Source organism: Ptychodera flava, chromosome 17 (genome assembly GCF_041260155.1).
Source record: "Ptychodera flava strain L36383 chromosome 17, AS_Pfla_20210202, whole genome shotgun sequence".
Classification (NCBI taxonomy): Eukaryota; Metazoa; Hemichordata; class Enteropneusta; family Ptychoderidae; genus Ptychodera; species Ptychodera flava.
In genome coordinates, this window is record NC_091944.1 from 2091442 (window position 1) to 2098309 (window position 6868).

General features: G+C 39.1%; 1 long non-coding RNA gene across 2 annotated transcripts; it reads right to left on the bottom strand.

Annotated features, from left to right (window-relative positions):
* Positions 1-804: 804 nt before the first annotated feature.
* Positions 805-5711, bottom strand: LOC139115126 (uncharacterized). 2 transcript variants are annotated; one of them, XR_011548060.1, is made up of 5 exons: positions 5340-5707; positions 4354-4427; positions 3772-3910; positions 3410-3482; positions 805-1299 (listed from the first exon to the last, which is right to left on the bottom strand). It is a non-coding gene; the product is annotated as an uncharacterized lncRNA (long non-coding RNA). The 2 variants fall into 2 exon arrangements; XR_011548059.1 differs by having other exon boundaries at positions 3410-3910; positions 5340-5711.
* Positions 5712-6868: the final 1157 nt, after the last annotated feature.

Genomic DNA, 6868 nt, shown 5'->3' on the forward strand with positions numbered 1-6868 from the left:
TGCCGGCCAGCTAAATTCAAGCCAAAAATAAACCGGCTTGTTTGTCAGTAAACGGATTGTTTCGAGTTGTGAATTTTGGCTTATATTTGGCTTTCTGGCATGCCAAGTCTGGTTTCTGTGCATGCCAGTTTGGGTTTTGATACGGCATATATACATGCCAAGTAAAGATCACTTCAGCTTGCCAGTAAGCCAGTTAGTACTGAACAATGGTTTACAGGCAATCCACTCTTATATGAACTAGGCTTGCTAGCAAGCCATGTTTTAGATACTGTGGCTTGCCCATATACCAGATAATGCTGAATAGTGGCTTATTTGTAAACCAATACCACACTTCTCTGGCTCAACAGTAAGCCAATTCTGGTTCCATCTGGTTTGAAGATAAGCCAATATTACTGCAATGTGGCTTACAAACAAACCAATTTCTGACTAATTATGGTTTACAAGCAAGCCACTATAAGGATTCCTCTGGTTTACCAACAAGCCATTACAAGCTGGCTTGCAGACATGCCACTCTAGGGCTTTTGTATGGCTTGCTGACAAACCAGTTCAATATTGGCCATATTGCTGGGGGGAGGGGAGGGGGATAATTATGTCTGACCATCCTTCAAATTTAAAATGGATTTCTTCAAATTTTGCAGACACAGAGGAGGATTATCATCCCATGGAATGGCCTATTGGGTCCTCTATGTGATGAAGCTACACAAAACAGGACTGTAAAATATCTGAAACACAAACAACAGCTGAAATAGTTAGAAATCCTGCATGCAAGCTACATTAAAAAAACAACAACAACAATCATCAAAATTAATTTCAGATTAACATTTATTGCAATTTACAAGAAATGAAACAGTAATTGTTGCAACATAATTAAATCTAATACTTACAAGGGTATACTCACTGAAAATGACATTCTTATGAATGCTACTTGTAAGATCATACTGATAACATAATTTGATGTTATAAAGTTTACCTCATGCATCTGATGCAAAATTACTAGCTGTTTCACCGGGAAATCTCCTGTGCATTACAGACCACTCATAATTGTCAGCACATTTAGTTCACATCCCAGCTTTGTCAAGCCAGAAGTACTCTACAAATTGACAAGTTCCTTTCAGACATCTGATGTAATTAAACTTTGAGACCCTAGATAACTAAGCAAACCCAGCATAACATTGTCTCTTTCCATGCTGCAGAAGATTACACCTTCAAGAAACAACACAAACTGCTTGCTCCTTCATAGACGAGCATACCTAAACAGGGCTGCTGCTTTGCATCTATTCCTCGGAGTTTTCAAGTATCCTGGAATGTAAAAGATGTAAACACTTTAAATTTGAGGCACAAGGTTAGATCATGGTAAAACACTCAGTACCAAGCTACCAGTACAATGAGGGCAAGGCCTATCTACTGGTATGTTGAATTTGTGCAAGTATATTGGAATGTTTATTGGCAGCATTCTAAATTACAGTCATGTTCTTAAACACATATTTGACTGCAGGTACACTATTATCAAGTCTTTCTTGGTGCACCAATAATCTGACATGACTACTCAGGGTAAAGTTCTTAGCATGAAAAAGAGAGCTCTTACAAGTTATTGTCAATGTCATAGGCCTTGCTGCATCACTGCACTTGCAAAAATGTGTAAAACTATGGTTTGAATGTCATGATAATGAATTTTAAATCCAGAATATCAAAATGAATATATTACAAGGCAAGATATGTTAGAGTCACAGTGCAATGTGCTTTTGAGACTTGCAAAGAACCTGGAAAGACTTTGAGAAAGCATTTTATCACTCTGGCTATGCAACAGCCATATTTGATGATATACTTCACATGTATATAGTTTGAAATAAGTAAGTGAAGCTCCATTAACTGTAACTACTGTTTATCATCTACACTTTCTTGGACTACTTTCCTCAGCATACTAAAATGCCAAGTATTATGTTTGTAAACACAGCCTGTATTTTTCATTTTTATAATTGACAAATGAATTCTTGTCCAGCCCTAAATGAAATTTCAACAATAACAATGCTACATGTACATACTGTACTGAGTAGCTAAACATGAGGATTTCATTATGCTTCAATGACTTGAATGGGAAACTACAGTTGATAAGCAGAACAAAAATGCTGGCAGAAAGCCCCCAAGTTGTGGCTAATGGAGATCCGAACAACAGAACTAAGCCATAATCTACCAAGTAAACATATGATTCATGTGAATGAGGGTATGGTTGATGGTCATATCTGCCTTTTATCTTGAAATAAATTGACAAATGCAGATTCGACATGGCCATGTCCTTGTACAACATCCTAGCACAGCTTTGACGAGCACTCTGTGTACCACCCATATACCTGACAACACTGTAGCAGGGGGTAATTTTATACACATCCAGATATAGGAATGTGTGCTGTATGTATGTGACATGCCTAGCACTATATGCATGTACCAGATGTGCTGATCACCTCCCTCTACCAGGACCTGTGTTCAGCATTTGAGGCACAGTGAAATTTTCAGCTGTGAAATTTTCAGCCCCTTTTTACCCTTGTCACATAAAAGCTTACTTCCCTGTACCAGCCTTATTGTAAACACACAGTGCAATTGTGCCTATGCAGACATTCATGTACCAGTTATGTTGAATTTCCCTATTACAGAACTGTACACATTGCTTCTACAAGGTTGATTTGGAAGCAAATTTTGAAGCTCATTTTTTCAAACCCATGTTACGGTACATGTACTATTTGCAAAACTATTGTACAGGACTGTTGACACACTAGGTACATGGATGTGAAATGCAGCTGTGCTACTTATTTTTCTGACTATACTACACTGAGGATATATTTTAATAGCTGGTAGTCTATGTAGCTTCCAGAGCTGGTACAGGTATGTGCACATCCCTGAACCAGCCCTCAGAATGTAAAAGGGCTGTGAGAGATTTCCAGTGTAGGATTACACGGACGTCGTTGTACTGAATCTGACAGAAATTATAAATCCAGCATGATGAAAACTCCATCAGCTGTAGCCATTGGCAATTTCCAAGTAGTTTTGTTGTGTGTATATAGTTTCTTGTTCTACTTCTTAAAGCATAATGAATGTCTAACATACAGTATCAACCCAGTTCATATGTGTACAGCATGGTTATTGTTAAAAATCTAATTTCAGTCTGGAATAGAATTCATTTGTCAACAATAACAATGGATGTAAGCATGTACACGGTACATTGTCAAGCAGAACACTGGTATTCAAGAGACTGTTATATAGCTATCAAAACTGCAGTTTGTACACACAACAATGAAGATTGAAAATTGCTAAAACTTACAGCTAATGTCAGAGCAAACTAGTCAAGGCACATTATGTGCCTTGACTAGTTTGTACTGAATCACAGTAACAATTTTTTTCAACAAGCAATACTTACGTCACAACTGTTACAATTTTTCCAACTGCAGTTTTTCCACCAAAGACACTTGAGAACCAAAAATGTTTGATGCCTGTTTAAAAATAAGGGAAATGGCAAATTATGTTTTGATACACCAGACTAAGATTCAATATCATAAACCAGGTGCAAGCAAATGGCTCCCCTCATAAGATTGATTATAACAATAAAAAGTTTAAACAGGTCTGTCTGTTGTGTGACCACGACAAAGATAATATGTCACAGATATGTAATAACAGCTGAAATTTAAACAAAACCCAAAGTGTTAGTGTACTATGTGGAAATATGAGGAACATTCATGCCTGATGTAATTATTATCACTGCACATAACAATACTTGATCACCTTTTATATATTCGCTCTTTGAATTCCATATCTGAGGGCAGAGTCTTCATTCTGCTTACACATTGTACACAGAGAATCCATTGTTAATTTGTGGAGCTGAAGGCATTTTCTGTATCGAGTATGTTATGTCCTGGACAATCTGTTGAAAAAGAAACAAATAATTATCTATTACCGGTTAGTGGAAGTCAATAGTCACATTTGTACAGGAAGTTATTTGCTGGAAATGAATGACTTTAATATTACCCATCTTGAGTGACAAGATGGCTCACAAAATTTGTGTAAGCAATGTTGAAGGACCCAAGTTCAAATCATGCTGTGGAAACATAAATTTGCCTTGAATAACAGAATCAACCATTACATCTTTTTGGCCAAAGGATTTGTGAGGTATGTGTCTGTATTAAATCATCTAAGTTGCCAGTTTGAGGTTATTATCAACATAAACAAGAAATATATCATCCATGAAACAGTATGTTTGTTATTGAAAGAATGGCATGAGGATACCTGCAAATAAGCTGTGGCAAGTCAGTTTGCCTGAAAATAACACAGAAAGGTAGTGTGAAACAAATGTGCACTTTTACTCACTTTTTCTGGTAAAATGGGGCATCTCTTTACTGTGGCAATAGCTCTTGTTGCAGCTGTTTGTTGGTGTCTCCGTCCTATATAATAATGACAAAGGGTTATTAAATGCAATTTTCCTGTGAACTGATGGGTGACAAAATTTAAATGATTGCCATCTTTCCGTTCAGGATGGACAATGGCAAGGGGTTATTAAATGTATAGCGGACTATGGACGACGTACACCGGGCGACGCATTCATGATCTACCTCCCTCAAAGAATAGCCCTGCGTACAGGTCTGTGTGTTCCCGGCGTTATAACTTACGGCCTCCGCATAACTGGGGTCTCTGCGGTCCGGATGAGGACCGCAAGGAAAACGCTGTCTTTTTGGACGAAATTCTGCTCTATCGGGGCAAAATCCTTTTCCTGCCTACCTTAACCTCCTTACCGACCCAAGGAAAGATGCGATTAACTTCTCCTAACATCCAAAATCGCTCGTTTTCTGAAACATAACGTACTCGACAAGTTGTTTACCCACGGGGATCGCCATTTTGAATCTCGCTGCAACAACCCCAGTTATCTCCATATAGACCGTTGCAGAGCTAGCTAGTGGTGGAGCCTGGAGGCCGTATAACGCCGGGAACACACATACCTGTACTCAGGGCTACTCTTAGAAAAGCTCCTCGTCGCTGACCAGCTGACACAGTGGAGCTAAGAAAACGCATTTGATTATTCACCGAGCATGGACGATTTCGGGGAAACACATTCATTCGCGGTCGTGAAAAGCCATACAAACACGATAAACATACACCCGTCCATGGTGTAGCGGTATGTCGAAGACAATGGCGAATAGTTGTGACAAGGAAATTTTCACTTTTTCCGACAATACTCAAACGCATGTATGTTACTTAAAAATGGTTCAAGCTAGCCGATATGCTTTGAGGAAAAAATAAGCGCGGTTTAAATCAATGACTTTGCAAATCTTCCACAGAATACGCAAAAACAAGCTTACGTTTGATTTGTGCCGGCTGTGCATTCCAAGACGTCGGTTGCAACTTGCATCTGATCATGACCCGTGTATATGTGGTGGCGAATAGCTATCGTTGAGGTACATAACGAGTTCTTGCTTGCGAAGTAATTCTTCATCGGCGACGGAAGCCATTACTGTCGACTTGTACCGGAGAACAGAATCGTAAGCGCTGATACGATCGTCAGTAACGCCTCGGCTATGTACGGTGCGAAGGCCAGTGTAATTCGGATTTTTGGCGGGCGCGGTATCATATCAGTGCCACACAGGAATTAATACGCAACTGCCTAAAGTGAAGGGACGGGGATTCCAATAGCCAGCGGTCCCTTTAAGAGTACGATCAATCAACAAGTACTATAATTCTTACATATGTCACGGAGATATAATATCTATGACGAAGTTTAAACATTTGCTTGGTGAATCATTGTGTAAATTGAACTATTTTAAAGTGCAATGTTACAAAGGGTGAAAGGACGGTCAAAGGTTAAGGACTTCCTCCTTGTACGCTGTTTTGGTAATTTGAACGACCGTCTGAATATCAGTTGCGTTTGCTATGGCTTGTGTATATTTTTGGCACATTCAGGGGCATAGAACATCCATTTCAAACATGTCCTTATTAATAAAATGCCGCGTCGGACTTGTCCCAGGATCAAGGCTGTGGCCTGGCAAAAATCCAGGATATGCCTACAATCCGGGCCTACAGGCTACAGAGAATAGCATTGATCCCGATTTCAGGCTTGTATTACTACTGCATGCGTGCATTCGGCCAAAGTTTGTTGTTGTATGCGTGACTCACGGTTGTGGTAGCTTTAGTCTGAGCTATGAATTATTGTGGTTGTTACTTCCGTCATTGTCTTGGAAAATGTTGACAATCCGACGTATAGGCCCTACATTTATTTTTGCATGTCAATGAAAGAAAAATGACGTCATTTGATATCAACGCTTTTTATTGTCAATTATATCCTTCAATTTGTTTTGATATTTATGTGCCCACAGATTTGAAGCAAGTCCATGTCTTTTGCTCAATTGAAAACTTCACAAAATTGTATCGCCCAAAATTAAAGCTAATCAATCTGTTGCACTGAATGCGCATGGTCCTCCCTATCGTGCGAAAGGCCTGTCAAGTCGTGACGTGATGTAAAATTCTGGTTTAGAAATTAGCCAGTGACTGATGATGACAATTGCTTGAAAACAGGCCGATTAATTTCATAAACTTTAATGGTTTAAACTCAAACCATGCCCACAAAGCTGCCACTTGTGGTTGGCTTAAAGATTAGCCAATGAATGTGTTGGTATATAAACAAACCAACGATGCCAGTGGCTCAAATTTAAACCGATAAATTATATTGTCAGGGGCTTAAAAAGAAGCCATTCGGCTTAAATTTATACCATGACGGGCTTGATAGAAAGCCACCAATGTATTGGTATGAATACACGCCATCCATACTCTGTGTGGTGGCGTGACTTCAACCATAAATACCTTAGAGAATTTCGGGCAAACCGAACTTCTACAC